This window comes from Thermobia domestica, chromosome 14 (assembly GCF_964235325.1).
Source record: "Thermobia domestica chromosome 14, izTheDome1.hap1.1, whole genome shotgun sequence".
NCBI classification, from domain to species: Eukaryota; Metazoa; Arthropoda; class Insecta; order Zygentoma; family Lepismatidae; genus Thermobia; species Thermobia domestica.
The window spans coordinates 44,598,536-44,617,598 of NC_137467.1; the positions used below are offsets into that span (position 1 = coordinate 44,598,536).

Genomic DNA, 19,063 nt, shown 5'->3' on the forward strand with positions numbered 1-19,063 from the left:
ATCACATGCAAAACAATTAGAAATTAACAAATGAACATACTTTCTGACGAAAAACCAGGGGTACACTCACTTTGTGGTCACCCTGTAAAGGATATATTGCTACCACCAGTGCCAGAGGACTTCAGAGTCAAAATAATTGCGATAATTCAATAAAGTTAATGCAAAGCGAAGATTTCTCTGGGTGTCTGATTTTTTAAGCAGCTTAAGAAGACAGATAAGATAAAACTATTCTCTATAATGAGGTAGAAAAGAAGTTTACAAACATCTTTGAAACTTCCAAGAAAGTTGTAATTCCAGGAATTACTAATAAGTGTAAAAATAATATTCACAGTCTCATTTTCTGCACTTCAAACTTTGTCTCTTGGTTGTTAATGCACTGAAGAGAGAATAAGGATCTATGGAAATAAAATTCTAAGGAATTTTTTTGTGTGCTAAAATAAAGACTTGAGTGCCGAGTGTTTATATGTAAGTATACATAATGTAGAATTCATATTATGTAAAATCTCTTCGCCATCAGAAGTCTAACGAGTAGGGGTGCCCCTATTCAATTTTCCGCCCCGTCCGATGCCATCTTTTGGCACCCCTTTCCCCAGAAAGAACGAATCTTAAAAGCTACGATCTTACGTATGCTGCCACATCATGAACAACAAAGAGGAGGGAAAGAGCACTCGCATTCAGAAATGCCTAAACACTACAAGTACAATCCCGTTGTGTCTGTTTTTTTCTTTAAATAATAATCTATTATGTTAGTGAGATATATTACGCGAAAGAACATAACCAATTTTTTCCTCGAAGGTCAATATTTAAGGGTGGACTTGCCCTTACCATAAATCCTTCATTGTAACTCGATTCCGGCTCCAACTCAGGTGAAACTGTACTCTGCTCTCAGTATGGCTAACCAGGCCCGTATCCACGGGGGCTAGGGGGGCGCCCCCCCTAAATTTTTGCTGGCCCCCTCTAAAAGTTTCACGGTAGGCTTGCAAATGAACTATAATATGGTGATGGACTATAATATGGTTGGATCGGGCCCCCCCTAAATTTTGAGGCTGGCTACCCCGTTGCGGTTATCATGGTAGCATCGTACAGCGTTTGGCATCCGTAGGTTTTCCACTAATATAGGCTAGTATTAGCGTGATTGAAGAACGTACATTTTGGTTGCTAGGCTTTGCAATCAGTCCATGGCATGTGACAATATATGAAAGCTATTTTATTCTACGTTGTTCAGCTTTAAGCAGAAATTACTTCCATGTAAATTATATCGGGAAGCATGTAAATGTTTATTTATTTATTAATTTATTTAATATACAGTAAATGTTACATATATAAATTTCTTAATTATTTCTACAGAAAATTTCTTGTTTCACATATGATCTGAACCTGTTTTCTGAAAGACTAAATACATCCACTTTATCAAGCTTATTTACAATATCATTGTATAATTTACACAGCCTCCTCATAGGGGATTTATATAATATATTGCTTCTGGCTTTTGCACAAAAAAAAATGTCCCTGTATTTTCTACTCTTGTTTTGCAAGTGGGAATCCGTAATGATATTTTCGAGACCAACTCCATACAATCAATCTTATTATTTAATAACTTGTATAAGAATAACAAGTCCAACATCCATCTTCTTTTTTCTAGAGTTTGAAAATTAAAGTTGTTTACTAGATCATTGTAGGAAAAATATTTGGGATAATAATTAGTCTTTTTGTATGTAAGCATTTTCAAGAATTTTGTTTGGATGTTTTCTATTTCTTGAGAGTATTTTTTTTATTATTGGGGGTTCATATAGTAGAACAATATTCTAATTTTGATCTAACATATGTAAAATAAAGTGTTGTAAACGTTGTCTCACTGAAGAAATCTTGCCCTATTCTGTAAATTAAACCTAAGTTTCTATATGCGCTGTGCTGTTTGTTATCATATCTATGTGTTGATTGAAATTTAGTTCAGGATCAAAAATAACGCCTAAATCTTTTACAGTACTTGGTTTAGACAATTTAGTTTTTTCAGTAGTCAAAGGTGATAGGATTTCTTTTTCTCGTAAAAGACATAGATTTACACATGGATACATTTATTACTAATTTGTTGTCATCGCACCATGTTTGAACTCGCTGTAGGTCTTGTTGTAGTTGTATGCAGTCTTCAGTTGAATTAATTCTAGAATATAATTTGAGATCATCAGCGAATAGGAGAATCTCAGAGTTTTCAATAAAAAGTGGAATTTCATTAATAAGTAGGAGAAATAGCAGAGGACCCAGATGAGATCCTTGACGAACCCCAGACAGAGTAACAAACTTTTCGGTAACGTGCCCCTTGTATAGAGTAGATCGAATAGAGCTAAACTTCTCTATTCCCGATCCAAGCCTTTGCATTAGTTTTCTCCATAAGTGACGTAAAGGCAATGCTTTGAATAGAAGAGGGGGAGTATGCGGGGTAGGCCTATATTTCCTTAGATCTTCAACATCGAGCACTGCGTAAAGGAATTGCAACACAGTTTAAAAACCGAGGTCATTCTATCTCGAATATATTTTGTGCATATATGATGATTGATGTATTGCGCCATGGGTCAGGCACAGCCCCTCATGGACCGTAGCTTCAAGGAGTCAGTTTAGTACTTCTCTATATTTCCTAGCTAATTTCTTCACTATTTCAATATGCATTATTATTTTATCACCAATGCCGTACCTACACTGGAATATCCCTCCCCGTGACATCAGCTAAGTTTTGCAGTGCCGGGTCTGGTCAGAAGAAATATAGGTGTGACCATTCGTACTCACCAGACGGTTTTGGAGTTGTGGTGTCCACCCAGCGTCGTGAGGACAATTGGGAAGCTACTTGAAAGAACGAAGTAGCGAACTGCAGTCTAGGAAGCCAGCATTAACGCCGAGGGTAGCCAAATCTGCTAACATCACATCACCCCACAGGAATGAATACCGTAAGTCCAGGTCTTCTAAGGGCTGTTGCGCCAGTAATTTAGTTATCCTTATTATTATTGATAATAATAATAATAATAATAATAATAATAATAATAATAATAATAATAATAATAATAATAATAATAATAATAATAATAATAATAATAATAATAGCAGTAGGCATTATAAAGATGTTGTCTGTTTGTCTGCTTTGCTCGTAAGTACAGTATTTCTTACTTTATGATATAGTTAGGTAGGTCAATAATCGGCCAGTTTCTTTCTTCTGTGATTCATCACTAAGGCCCGGATTTTTATGTTTTTACATATTTTTTCCTTTGTATGTACGCTGGTGAACATATGAAATGTTCGCAAATTACGAAGTAAGGAGCCATATAAACCAAAATCACGTTACATATTTTTACACATTTTGAAGTCTGTTACATATTTTCCGTCTACTGTACATATTTTTACATAAATTCAGTTTCCTTGCTCCTTTTTGCTAATTTTCTTTAAATAATACGCAAATAAAAGTAGGCCTATATATGGAACAATAATTATCTGTATTTTTTCTCTCACTTTGTTCAACCGATTTGCATTGCGGGAAAGCTGGGTTAAAACAAATCGTACACTATACAATATGCAAAGAAACGTCGTCAGTTATCGTTTCCAACCCTGATAAAAAAAAGAAAAAGATCTGTTTTTTTATATATAAAGAAAGAAAACAATATAGGGATTTTTGTGCTTATCGCCTTTGCAAGCAGACGCCATTCGGCTGTGTGCCGACAAAACAAACTAAAACGCACACAGTTGGCTGGCTTTCTCACCTTTTTTGTATGTGCAACCTCTACGGGTGGGGGTGGGGATGGGGTGGTGGCGAGAGGGAGGTAATTGGAGCGGCTAGACTTTATCGCTTGTTTCTTAAATCGAATAAAAATCGCTTTTGCATGACTCGATGGCTACTCCTCCACTTCTTCCTTCAAACAAAGGGGAAAAGAATTCAGTTTTGCGACCGGTTTGATAGTATGCACGCTTGTGACGGAGTCAGTTTCTTGTTTTCAATGATGGCTTCCTCTTTAGCGTCAAAATTGAAATCGTAAATAGCTGTGGATTACGCTTATACCACAGACGGTATTTTTTTTTTTTTTTTTTTTTTTTTTGTCAAGTATGCAATAAGAAAGTGGGCTGCTCAATGAAGTCGCAATTGGATCAGCACATGAAAACAGCTATTCACATGAAAAACAAGGCGTTACACCGTGCCGCAAAGCAAAAACTTTTAACCCAAACAAAACCAGCATCTGAAAACAGCAGTGAATTTTAGAAAGACCTTGCCAATGCGTTCATAGCAGCAGACATGCCGTGGTACAAATTGCAAGTCCCACAGTTCGCGTCCTTTTTAGAAAAATATTGCAAGAGACACATTCCTGACGAATCTACTATCCGCAAGAATTATTTGAATGTGTGCTATGAAGATACTATCAAACACATTCGAGCTGAAATTGGTTATTCGAATATATGGTTTGCTGCGTTGGATGAAACTACAGACGTATTAGGATGTTTCGTTGTCAATCTGATGGTAGGAAAGCTTGACTCTGATTCTCCATCATGACAATTTCTGATCTGTTCAAAAGTTTTGGACAAAACAAACCATTCGACAGTTGCACGTTTCGTAAATGATGGACTGAGAGTGTTGTGGCCAAAAAGTGTTCCTACAGAAAAAGTGCTTCTGATGTGTTCTGATGCTGCGGCGTACATGTTAAGAGCTGCCGATGCGCTTAAAGTGTTCTACCCAAACCTCATTCATATGTGCTGTTTGGTCCATGCATTACATCGTGTAGCAGAGGAAGTGCGGATCAACTTTCCTGAAGTCAATGAGCTTGTGCCATCTACTAAGAAAGTTTTTGTGAAAGCCCCTGGTCGTGTGCAGTGCTACAACAATATGCTACCAAAAGTGTCGTTACCATCTCAGCCTGTACTGACACGGTGGGCCACCTGGATACAGGCTGTTAACTTCTACAATGAAAATTTTGATGCTGTAAAGTCAGTTGTCACCACATTTCCTGCAGAGACCAGTGCAGCAGTGCGTGATTCTCAAAGTGCGTTCAAAAATCCTGTTGTTCAATGTTCACTAGCGTACATTGCAAGTAATTTCGGGTGGATTGCAAACGTTATCGAGAAACTTCAGGACTTATTTTGAAAGAAGCGATGACAACAATGGATGATGTCGAGAAGAAACTCAACATTGTGCAGGGAGAAACAGGTGCGAAAATTGCCCGGAAGTTCCAGTCAGTTTTGAAGAGGAATCCAGGAAAACTAGCATTGAGGACTGCATGCAGGATATTGGATGGAGAAGAAACGGAAGCCCCTGAGGAAATCAGCTCTGGAAAATGTCATCTGTTGAAGTTCGCGCCTATCACTTCCTGCGACGTGGAGAGGTCTTTCTCAGCCTATAAAAGGATCCTGACTGACCAACGACTCTCTTTAACTCCTGAATAACTGGAAAAGTATGTAGTGGTTCATTGTGCATCAGCAAGGTAAGCGCTTTTTTTCTAAGATTTTTTTTCATCATATACAATAATGTGGTTTTCATTTTTCTGTGAGACAATTTCATTTGGTACGAGCGAAAGCTTGAAGTAATTTTATCTCTGGCAAGTTAGTGCATTTTTCGAATACCATCATTTAAAATACTTTGTGGTTCATGGTGCGCTCCGAAAGTGAGCGCTCGTTATTTTAAATAATATTTTTTTTTTCTATTTCGATATTCAATAATGTGATTTTCATTTCCCTACTAGACAATTTCATTCTTTCTTTTATTTTAATTTTAACGTATTTGTGTCAGGTTATTGACACGAAGTATTTGAATACGCAGTTCATTATATAAAATATTTAGTGGTTTATTTTTCGTCTGGAAAGTAAGCGCTTTTTGTTTTGAAGTTTTTTTCTATTTTGATATACAATACACCTAATGTGTTTTTCTAATAATGTGTTTACAAAGTCTATTTGTTCCTTGTTAAAGCTTGAACGTATCTATCGAAAGTTAGTGAAGTTTTCATACGCGCAGTTATAAATTTGAAAGTTCCAAAGGTACGCGTTCTTTCTCTTAAATATTTTTTTCTCTTTTGATATATTTTTTTTCTATTTCGATATTCAATAATGTGATTTTCATTTCTCCACGAGACAATTTTATTTGTTCTTAGTGAAAATTTGAACGTATCAGTGGCAAGTTAGTGACAAAGTTTTTCCATTGCGTAAAATTATTTAGTGGTTCATTGTTCGTCCCAAAAGTAAGTGCCTTTTGTTTAAATAAATATTTTTTTTATGTTTATATGTTCAATAATGTGATTTTTTACTTTCTTAATACATATTTTCATTTGTTTCTCCTGAAAATTTGTATGTATCTGTAGGAAGTTATTTACACTTGTTAAGCTTTATTATATAAATATGTTACAGTATATTTATTAGCTAAGAAAATAGCACAGACACAAAACAAACACGAAAAAATATTTTTACATATTTCATATTTTTAACATATTTCTTACATATTTAATTGATTTTTGTTACATATTTATGTACATATTTCGGTACTTTGTACTGCATAAAAATCCGGGCCTTATTCATCACTTGTAAGAAAAATGAACAAACTGCAAATTAGAATATCACACACAGGAAAGTAATAACGATAGCTTTATTACTCAGATATTAACCTGCAAACATTAATAAACATGAGGATCTAAAGTTTATTCAAGGAACGTTCAGTACCTCATGTAAACAAATACATGTGGTGATTGTTTGATTTTATTGGTTAGAGAGCCTTAGAACACCTATGCGGCAGAAGGAAATAGTCCTTGCTTATAAGGCTCATTACCAGAATTCCTTAGAATTAGACCACATAAACAACACCTTATCTTAGAACTAAATTGAATTAATGCAATAAAAGAGAATACGCATGCATTGAAAGTAGCTTTGAACCAAGTTTAGCGCGAATCACAGTTAACAATATGGCCACATGCGGGGAATAAGTAAAACATCGACACGGTAGAAGCACGTGCTTCTCGAAAGAAGCGCTGACCGATAGCCAATCATCCGATGACTGGCGGAGTAATACAATTCTGCAATGTTTACATCAGGATCAGAAGGTTCGTTGAATGAACTTTAGATACTTAATAGAATACTTTTTAACCATTTCTTTTACATAAAAAAAGTTTTAAGTTGTCATTATAGACAGATGGCCTGTCTAATAATAATAATAATAATAATAATAATAATAATAATAATAATAATAATAATAATAATAATAATAATAATAATAATATAAAATACTAACATTTGTGCTAACTCCTAATAGTAAATCACGTTCATGCTCATTGCAATAATATAGACAATATAGATAATTGTAGTAATTTAGATTTGAGCAATTTAACGAAGTGAATGCAAAGAAGTATAACCTGACCAGGATAGCTGTGCGGTTTTGGGAGGATGGCGCTGCTGTTGTGTTTACATCAGTTTCTTGGCAAGCGCGGTGGGACAGGGGAGCGGAGAGTTTCACTTTGCAGTGTATCCAACGGTTTTTTAAAGTTGCAGTTTAGATGTTATCCATAGTCTAATCTCTTTATGCTTAATAAAAAACGCCGTAACTTATGTATGTATTGTAGTGAACCATTCCTGCAGTAATGCAGATGTATTGTGAATAGTGATTTATGAATGGAAATTACCAATTTAAGAACAACATAGCACAGTTGACAATTCAGTGAGCTTCTACCTTGTATTAAGCAGATTGTATAAAAATTGATTACGTTTTATTCGATTTCATTATAAAACAGTAGCAGCCTGTAAAACGCAGGAATGACAATGTCAGTGACTAAAAGATTAATTTTAGGTTGATAGCTTAGAGTTTTGCGCAATATCTTGTAACTGTAAGTTTAAATCAAGTTAAGGTTAAGGCTCATGATGCTGCTGTTTAAGTGTATGTTTATCGATTGACAAATAAATTATTTTTTCGAGTTTTAGCCAGGGAGGAATCTCGAAACGTTTCCTCTCCAGAACTGTGAAAGTCCTTTCCGCAGGTCTCTTGGCCAGCGCATGTGCTTTTATTGTATGTGGTTCTGGGTTTGATTCCCATTGAGAGAACAAAACTTAATTTTACAATCCTTCACTTTCATTAATCATCTGTCTCCTCTAGGATAAACAATATAATCATGGGACGTTAAAATAAAGAAATTTCTTGTTTTCTTCTTTTCTTTCTTTCTTTCTTTTTTCTTTTTTCTTTTTTTTTTTTTGTTCGAGAAATGTGAACCCTTTAGGGGAAAAGGAGGTGAAGAAATCTTTCCTTCATTTTTTAAAGATTTATGGGATTGGATAGCTTGCCTTTAGGGATTGATTTGTACAATTTGGTTCAGTGTCAATGATATGAATATGATGTCACAGTTCAGTGTCAATGTCCGAATATGATGTCAATGCAAAAGAATTTTCTTACTCAAGACCCCGATCGCTCCGCCCCTGACTGATTAAGTGGTTTATTACGAACAAGACAGAAAGAACTGTGGTAGATTGATTACAGAACTGTGATAGATTGATTACAAGTAGTCCGATTAGAAACACTGCTGCTTGCATTTTAGTTCCAAAACCGGCCGCCCGCACTCGTTCGCTGGTTGTGTTATAGAGGTTTTAATTATGATTTTAACCTATAATTAGTGCTTGAACTTTTTGGGTAAACAGATAGCCGCTCGATACATTGCATTTGGTTTACTCGACCGTTAAACGTGATAAACCCGTTTGGCCTGTTTAGACCGTTTGACCCAATAGATTCGTTACGAGTTCGTACATGATAAATAGAACAATTTGTGTTAGGATAATAAAGTGAAACAACACATGCACAATACCCGAAACGGCTCGTATTATTATATTACTATTAACGAATTATTATTATTATTATTATTATTATTATTATTATATTAATAGGAGAGAAAATTACTTTGTTGAATGATCTGTAGTTATTCTTTTTTTATCTGCTTATTGGTTTGCAACACTGAGTACGGAGAATAGTTCCTCTCCATTGTTTACTCTGGCGACAGGGAGAGCGGCTAAGTTTTAATAATATCGGCAATATCCAACTGATTAACAAACCGCACGTGGCCACTAATAACATTTTGACAGTTTTACTGCTGATAAGAAAACTTGGTTTAGCTTTGGAAACAACTATATAAAGTAAACACACGTGCAGAGAAAAGATGGTAATCAATTTTATAGTATTCAATATCGAGCTTCAGTTTCAATATATTAGTTTTTAATTCCAGTGCAGTTAGCTCTTTTATCTTTATTTCTTGATTTTCCGTCTACATCTCTTATATTTTTAAAACTTGTTTCCACCTTCAATGATAAGGGACTTGTTTGTGACAAGGCTCAGTGGTAGAGCGTTCACCTCTAGTGCATTGGGTCCCGGGTGCAAATCCTGCTCCCGAATTTTGTGGTGGACAAATACCATGTACGTGGGTTTCCTCGGGGTTCGTCCGTTTCCTCCCATTTTCTTCATTCCACCATTTCATTCATATCTCATTATCGCCGTCTCCTTTAGCCTAACCGGCATAATCGTGGGATGTAAAAGTAAAAAATTTCATTTCATTTCATTTTTGTTTGTGACAAAGACTAGACTAGTTTGGGCACGAGACAAGATTTGTGGTTGTCTCGTCTCGAAAATGTGCTGTAAAAGTGATGTCTCGACTCGAAAAATGTATATTTCTCTATTGGAAGTGCCGTGTCTCGACTCGAATTTTTCAGGAAAATCCTGTCTCGACTCGTCTCGTGCGCATCCCTACTAGTTTTCATATCAAAACTATGATAATTAACTAAAGGAACAGGAGTTCGCTACTGTCCGAGAATTGAGTTCTTGTATTTGATTGCAATCAAGCATTTATGCTGGGATTTGTTTGATATTTGCTTTTGTATTGTCCATGTGACCTTAAAGTAGTGCGATCTAAACATAATTTCTGTATGTAGTATTCAAATAGGCCAGCTTAGTAAATTTAACTACCATCATCATGAAGTCTGTTTCCAACGAAAAATATTTATTTTAAATAATTTAGTTACGGTAGATTTTGTCTACCCTCGAAAGTTGCCGACCTGTGCGAATGCACATGTTGCAAATATGGTAGAATCGGCCCTGGTAACGAGTGCGATTCTCGGATAAACAAACAAACAAACTAACAAACTAACTCTATGGCCTATGGAACCCGGAGATTCAATGCCGCGTTCTCAAAAGCTCTCCACTGAGTGCTATCTTTTTATCTAACTGGATCCAGTTTCTACTTTGTATTCCTATTTCTGCGAGATCCATCTTAATATTGTCCTCCCATCTGCGCCTAGGCCTTCGTAATGGTCGTTTTCCGATTGGTTTTCCAGTTAAGAGTCTTCATCCCGGCAAAATTAAAATACCGCTAATTTTATAGTAATTATGTAATATCTTCAAATAGATAAATGATAATTGAAATATGTGGAACAAGAGCGCCCGAGACAATATTATTTTGCATGAGGTACCGTTATCACAAGTCACCTAGTGGCTTTCCCTTTTCAGCTGTTTAGAAACGCGAAAATAAATGCCGATTTTCAAAATGACTCGAAATCGAAATCAGATAAGTGAGTCGTGATAACGGTTTCTCATGTAAAATAATATTGTCTAGGGCGCTCTTGTTCCACATTTCGATTATCTTTTATCTATTTGAAGATATCACATAATTACTGTAAAATTAGCGGTATTTTAATTTCGCCGGGATGAAGACTCATAAGACTTTTGAAAGGGTTCCTACTTTCTTTCATTTTAGCCACATGACCCGCCCACCTGAGCCTCCTAGACTTGACGACCCTAACAATGTTGGGTAAACCGTATAAATTATGTAGTTCCTCGTTATGAAGTTTCCGCCATTCCTCATTCCCGGACAAACTGGTTGTATAATAGTTTGATTCCCACTTTATTAGACAGCAGGTGTCGCTTCGTGTAATCCAGCTTTTAAATACTAGTGTTAAACCTTCTCAGATCAACGAAAAGAAATACCGGTATCTCAAGATGAGTCATATGGCGATCGATAAATGTTATTGGGCTGAACATAATGATACGACTGAGAATAAATTCTCATGCGTAGTTGTCGAGAAAATCTAGGATAAACGAATTATTTTAGTAAACTAAAAATTGAAGCTGTTGGGCTCCTACAGAGGGTGTAACCCTCTTTGGGTACATGTTCACTGACGGTGAGCGGGTAGAACAGACTTGTTGGAAAATCATGCTACCAATTAGAATTAAACTGATTTTGAAGAATACACTAATTAAGTTCTGAATTATGCCTCTAGCTACACGACAGTAGGCTATATAGTATGGTTAGTAAGATATAGCCCAAAATAATGATCTATTCTTGTACTTATACCAATAGATAGATCATTTCGAATTTCACAATATTAGATGCCTTTCGGAGGAGTTAAATTATCACGCGTAGTAGTTTGATCTTGGGTTCGATTCCCGGTGGGGACACTGGGTCGAAAAAGTGTACGGTAAAATGCTTTTTTAGGCCTGCCATCCTGAAAGAGGTTTTCCTTATTCACACCAGGCAAATGTTGGAATGGTACTTAATATATAGCCTAGGTCCCAGAGCCAGGCCGCTTTCTTTCTTCCCTTTTTCCGGATAGTGTGCTCGCCGAGGGACATCATCCCTCAATCGTAACGAGGTAAATGGTCATAGATGCCGAAAGCTCAGAAACCTTCGTGTTGCTCTTTTTAATTTAACGTTATGCGCATGTGCTCTTTAGGCTAAAGAAAATGAATGAAATCTTTAAGTTTTACGTCCCATGGTTATGCCGGCTAGGCTAAAGGAGACGCTGATTATGTAAAATGAATGAAATGGTGGGGTGAAGAAAGTGGGAGGAAACGGGAGAACCCCAAGAAAACCCACGAGCACGGTGTTTGTTCACCACAAAGTCCACACGGCGCGACCTGGGATCGAACTAGGGTCTCCAAGCACCGGAGGTGAATGCTCTACCACTAAGCCACCACATTTAGGCTAAAGATGACTGATGCTTAGTGAAAGAGAAAGATTATGAAGAAAGTGCTGGAATAAAAATGTAGGAGGAAACAGGAGAACTCCGAGAAAACCCGCGGGCACAATGTTGACCACCACAAATTTACATACCATAGATTGAACCGGGTATCAAAAAATTCAGCGCTATCATCTCCTTAAAATTTTTATTTCTTACGTTCTTCATCTTGTTATGTATCGTCACTTCCTTCATTTACACTTTATTTCTCTTCTTTTCTTACTCTGGACCAGGAGCGCACTCACGTGAGATCCACCGCGTCCGCCCCCCCCCAAAAAAAACTTCCAAACTCAACATATATTTGTACACTTTCTCAATAAAGCTTTATTTATTTAACTGGAAAATGGATGACGTAACATGCACATTTGATTTTACACTTAATCTGTACTCTTTCTCTTTTAAAAACAATCAATTCCCTGTTTAGCGTAAGCGCTAAACCCCGGTAAGCAAAATATTTGTATCCTTCCGCTTGTCACAAATACGATTGGCTAGTGATGTATCACTCCCACTCCCCACAGGGAGGAGCAAGTTGCAGCAGCAGAAAAGAAAGAAAAAACTCTAATTTCGCTGGTAAACAATTGTTGCTCAGTGAGTAAAGGTTTACCTTATTGGTGTTTCATCACAACACTCGCTGAACTGGAATTCTTGCCAGCGATCTTTCAGACTTAAAAGCAGAACACGCCTCCACAGTTGAATTGGCGCCATAATTACTGCGCATGCTTAGTGTTTATTTCTATTGTTTCACTAACTACACTCCATTGCAGTTTTATTAGATAATCCATATTATATTTATGTCATTTATAACAATGTAGCAGTTTTATATGGCGCTTCATAGCAAACGTAATAATCAAATCATATGAAGTATTTTGCGGAGGAGTACAAGCGTCGGTAGGCCAACAGCAACTCAGCGAGATTTAGTTTTACGTAGTTATCGTAGTTTAGAGCTTAGGCCAAATAGGGTTTAGTTCTATAATTTATTTTCTGAAAATATAGGTGGAAGTAGTTCAATATTGTTTATTGTCTTTTCGAGTGTAGAAAATTGCTCATTTAATACTACATAGACGTACTGGCTTGTAATATTGGACCCCGACCCCCAAACCTTGCTCCCCTCCGAACATATATTTCCAGGCTCATGCCTGTTTACAATCGGCAATTGAAAATTAGAAACTATGCTGGTCGTCGAAAAAACCAAATTCAAGATTTCAGTGGATTTAGTTCACTCATGGGAACGAGTTTTTTCCAGTCGATTTTCTGAAAACCATTTTAGATAATTTTCTTGATATTTGTTAAATCAATGTTTAATTAATGACACTACAACATGATACATGATTTCTGAAGGTATTTTTATATACAGTATAATACTAGTTGAATAGACCCATGCTTCGCACGGGGGCTATATTTGGATGTCAATGCCTGTAGGAGTATCGCCATTGATCTCAGCGACCGCGAAAACTATGGATTTGATACTAATATCGGGCTAGTTTTACATGTCTCGGCATCCTCTCTTCCCCCCTTCCCCCGCTGACTCCCGGACGCATACAATTGTAACTGAATTTGCAAGTCATCGCTAATGGAAGTGTCACCATATATTTCAACGACCGCGAAAACTATGGATTTGACACTAATATCGGTCATTTTGGATTGGTCTATGTTAACAATCATTTAATATGGTATAAGTTAATTCTCATGAGGAAAAATCCACAAGGGTTAGTTTATTTTTGGGAGTGACTTTATTTATTTACCACTTTTCTCAAATACGACTAATGTAAATTTGTTGATTTGAGGACTACCGTGAAGTTCTGTCCTTAGATATTAAAACTAGTTGATGCACTAATATCACATTATGTACTTTTTAATGTATGAATACTGAATTATTTTAAGATTATGATCTTTCTGCAACAATTCTCACGGCATCTGTGGCCCTAAAAGATGTATCTCGTTAAAGTACATTTACGTCACCGAGTACTTTATGAGACCCAGCAGGGGGAAAATGCAACAGATGCCACAGAAATTTAAGTGGGTAGTGTTTAGAGAGGAATAGTATCTAGTCGTACATTCAGACGATGGTACGAGAAACCGCAAGAAAAGAGATTAACGCTTGAAAATTAATCATGCTCTGGATGACCTTCCTTGAGAGATGATAAAGCTTTTCGCAGGGTTTTGATATGAGAAGCATTTTAAGTGCATCTGAAATTGCACAGAACCTTGGTGTTAGTCAAGAATCAGTTTCTGACTGTATCAAACAATTGGGATTTGTGAGAATGTATTCCAAATTGATGTCAAATGAACTTTCTAAGAAGAATCGACAGGACTAGGTGACAGTCAATTGTTTTCTTACCGGGCATGGATATGAACCATTCTTATATTGAAAACTGAATCTTACGAGAAAGTATTTAGCGAAAGAACTTAATGCCAACCAGGGCAACCAAGGCTCCAAAGAAGAGATTGTAGTTAATATGGTGAGATACAAGAGTACCAATTTATTATGAGTTACTAAAAGTAAAAGGGACAATTAACTCTGACAAATACAACCTTCAATAGGAGGTCTTGAATGCAAAACACAATGAAAAGCAGGGAGCCGCGGGGGCTCAGTGACAGAGCGTTCACCTCTGGTGCCTGGGGTTCCTAGTTCGATCCCAGCTAGCACTAAGTAGACTTTGTGATGGATAAATACTCTGTTTGTGGGCTTTCTCGGGGTTCTCCCGTTTCTTCCCATTTTCTTCATCCCACCTTTTTAATTTTTTTTCTCATCATCACCATCTCCTTTAGCCTAGCCAGCATAATCGTGAGACGTAAAACTTAATGATTTCATTTCATTTCACGATGAAAAGCGACCAGCTCCTGTAGTGAAAAGAAAAGGTATCATTCTATTGCATGATTATGCAAGAATTAATGTTTCTTTAGCGACTCATCAAAATATAGTGGATCTGGGTTAAGAAGTTTTAAGTCACTTGCGATATTCACCTGATGTTGCTTCAACAGATTACCACTTCTCTTCGTTTCTTCAAAACTTCTTAAACAATAAAGAGTTCAGAAATTAAGATGATGTGAAAAATGTTGTGATACAGTTTCTATACTCTAAAGATGACACATCCTATAAAAGAGGGCTTGAAAAGCTACCAAATAGGTATGAAGAGATTATCAATAGCTAGGAAAATTATATGGAATAATAAAGTAATCTTCAACTTGAAAATAACGTTACTTTTATAAGAGCTTTCAAACGGACAGAATTTACTGGTGGGTTATTTCACAAACTGGTAACCATTATTGCATTAGTAACCTTAATATGTGGATTAGATCACTTCCTATGCAACAATGGGCAAGCAGCAGTTTACGTTTGTTCGAAAACTCCTAATAATTTTGTTCATATTTCAAAATAAATGTTTAATAATAACTGCAGCATAACATGATTGAATTTAAGAAATTGGACAGAGAAGGTTTAGTGCAGTAGCTCCTACCATCCATTATACATAGCTCGGGTGGATGTGTGAAGTAAGATAGCTAACAAAAAAAACTTGATTTTGAGATAAATAAAGCTTAGAGTTTGTTCTTTGCACATCAAAACCCCACGAAATTGCGAGTTAGTTCGTCCAAAGATGGAGTGGGTCAGTGGGTCGTGAGTCAACAGAACGTCACCCACTCTGACCCACGACCCACTCCATCTCTGACCCAATATAACCAACCGATTCACTCTGCTGGGTGCGTTGTAGGCAGCATCTTCTGAACACTGGTGAATTTGTCTACGTTTTACTTCCAAGGCCTCAATTTTTCTTCCTTTTTCATTTGTTTTTATTTACTTACTTGAGATGAGTATATCAAAGTAAACACCATACTTTCAGGCACTTTTGAACTTTGATATTTGTAATTATACTAATAGGAACAGGAGTTACTATTTGGCTTTCGAGACAAAGTGGGCACTTTTTTTTTTCTTTACGTTTGCCTACTTTACCTTGATTTGAGACCTTCAAATTTCATCCTATTTTCCACTGAAAAGAATCTGTAATTCAACAATTAAATAATTATATATGATAATTAAAGTGAAATTCATCGTAATATGGCCCATGACAACCACTTTACCATTTTATACCTTAAAGGTCAGATCCACTGGTATTGTAACAGAGCGGTGCTTGAGTAATTGAACGTAGAAATTCAAATTCCGATTAGTAATAATTTCACAGCCTTGTTTTATTACAAGTGTAAACCTTTTAGTCAGTGGAGAAGAGAGCATGGATCATGGCTTGAGTTGATGATGAGTTTTGGTGTATGGTGGGTCGGAGTGGATCATAGTGGGTAGTGGATAGGAGTGGGATACTGTAGATCATGGTGAGTGGGTCAGAATGGGTCATGTTGGATGGTGGTTAAAAGTGGGTGACGGTGGGTGGTGAGTCAGTGGATCGTAGGTCAAGTTTTCATTGACCCACGCCAACTCTGTCATCGTCACACACAACCAGGTTCTTTCCTAACCAGAGGCGATATAAGATACCAGTAAATACACATCAGTGCGGGAAAAAGTTAAATGAAATCTTTGAGTTTTACGTCCCACGATTATGCCGGTTAGGCTAAAGGAGACCGGTGATAATGAGTAATGAATGAAATGGTGGAATGAAGAAAGTGGGAGGAAACGGGAGAACCCCGAGGAAACCCACGCACACGGTGTTTGTCCACCACAAAGCTAACTTGCTGCGAGCTGGGATCGAACCAAGGACCCTATACACCAGAAGTGAACGCTCTACCACTGAGCCATCGCGGCCTCTCAGTGCGGAAAAACATTGCCTTCCTTTGTTGATAATTCAATTTTCACAAATGTAGATATATCTCTCTTTACACACTTACCTGAGATATGTTCGCTACCTTATGCTCTTTAAACCCTTCAATTAATTAAGTTAAAAAACTAATACTTACTTACGAATGTGTGTAACATACAAAGAACACTATTCATAACACCTTACATTTGTTGACTAGTAACATATACTTAGAACAACTCGTTTATAATACAAGAAATCCGAAAAAATATATAATACTAGTCCACTAACTAAACTGCTGAGTTTTCCTTGATGTCATCAAATGAAACAGCAAAAGGTTAAGGAAATCTTTTTCACCCACACCCACTTACGGCTTGATTCAAGTCGAAGGCCAAGACGCCAAGGTTAAGTCAACTCTACTTATGTGCTCAGAAGATGTCACACACAAGTTAATATTTGAGTTTTGATTTACTATTTGTTTTCCTTATAAACAGAGATAAGTAACTTATGTGGGATAGTAGCAAATATTGTATGTCCTATTATAAACGTAATGCACAGAGACTTATCAGAGATAAATTGCTTGTGAAATAATAAAGACTTTATTAAAACATCTATTTAGTTTTAGACAGTATATGGTAATTTCACACAGTAATGTTAGGCGGTTAGGTTAGGTTACAAAAAAAAATTCCCCTTGGGGGTCATATCTTTGATCATGCTCAATGTGGACTACCAGTGCTTTCGAGGTACCCCCTCTCTGGACAATCACCCCGAGTAGATTCTTCAGAAACCATCACTGCTTATAAATAGTTTTGGGTTAGAAATCAGAGAATAATAGAATAGTGAACATACTTAATATTTTGTTTTCAGCTATGCATTTTAGTTTTGCAATTCACATAATGTTCCGTTCTAATCGAATTTGAAACAAAAGGAACACATTTTGAAAAACAAATACTTTCTACTGGGTTTGAACACATAACACGTGATTGATAGACTATTGATCCAAATCACTCGACCATTTCATATGTTTTCGGAAATCATCTCTTGACTTCTGTGTAAAGTAGTTTACTTCCCCACACTCGATTTTGCTTATTCCGATGAATTTGCTATGAATATTTGAACGATACACCTCTTGCAATATAAAAGTATTTTTCGCAATATAAAAATATAAAAGTAAATCAGATTCAATTTTACGTCTTAATAACTTATATAAAGCAGGTTGAATCCGTCAAATGATTCAGGTTGGTGATCGTATATAGGTAACCAAAAAAATGCTGTCGCTTTCTGTGGAGGTCTGTGTTCAATTAGCCCTCACATCGTGAGTTGAATGCGAATGGAGATAAGGCGAAGATCAGCTGTTGGTGCGGGTACAATCATGTCCAAAATGATTGTTGTAGCATGTCTATAAATATGTTGTTCTAGGAATATAATTTGATAACGAATTCGCCCGGTATTTCTTATAATGTTAGTATGTGTATAATCGGCAAAGACATGTATGTTTCAAAATTCATGTCAAAAGAGCAGTAAATAAGAATAATAAAACGAAAACCAAATTTTCTTGTCCATTTAGCAACATTTTATTTTACTCATTATAATTTTCGTATTTACAATTCTTTTCCTATGAAATTTTATACAAATATACATTTCCCGATTATACACCTAGTAACAGTACAAAAAGTACCCTGAAAAATCATTGCCATATTATATTCTTACAAGAAGACAGTTATAGGTATTCGACAATAATTTTGGACATGAGTGTACATCTAACGTACCTTGTTGTGGCAGTTCCATTACACCGTGAACGTTTGTAAGGACAGAGTGAACATGAGACCTTCAAAGAGTGTCATAAGGGCGTGTATGCTGTACGAGTTCAAACTGGGATCAAACGCCGCTGCAGCGGGACGGAAGATGTCATGCCTTTGGTGAGAGTATCGTGACTACGCGTACAGTGCAGCGGTCGTTTAACAAGTTTAAGGACGGTGACGAAACACTCGAAGACACACTACGTGCCGGAAGACCAACACATTTAAAAAATGGAGATCTTCAGGCACCAATTGAGCCGAAGAGTTGTCAGACATGTAAAGAACTGGGCCTACAATTCAGTATGGCTTGAGAAATCATTCGGCAGCACCTTCCCCCGTACTTTTACCCCTGCATTAAATATATTATTAAATATTAAAATTTTGTAGAACGAATTCTAATTTTCACAAAGTAAGCGATATTCAAATAGATATTAAGGAGAAATCAGAGTAATTACAACATTAAAACTACAGTTTATTTAAATTAATTTTGCATATAAATCAATGCGCTAAAAATACAAAGTTTTTCACCTA

General features: G+C 36.4%; 1 protein-coding gene across 1 annotated transcript in view; it reads right to left on the reverse strand.

The window, feature by feature from the left end:
* LOC145669661 (putative cytochrome P450 49a1) overlaps positions 1-17,036 on the reverse strand; it is a 156,960-nt gene extending 139,924 nt beyond the window's left edge. The window contains exon 1 of the mRNA XM_081737917.1: positions 16,894-17,036. The gene's annotated coding sequence lies outside the window, so the exon portion shown is untranslated. The remainder of the gene's footprint in view (positions 1-16,893) is intronic.
* Positions 17,037-19,063: the final 2,027 nt, after the last annotated feature.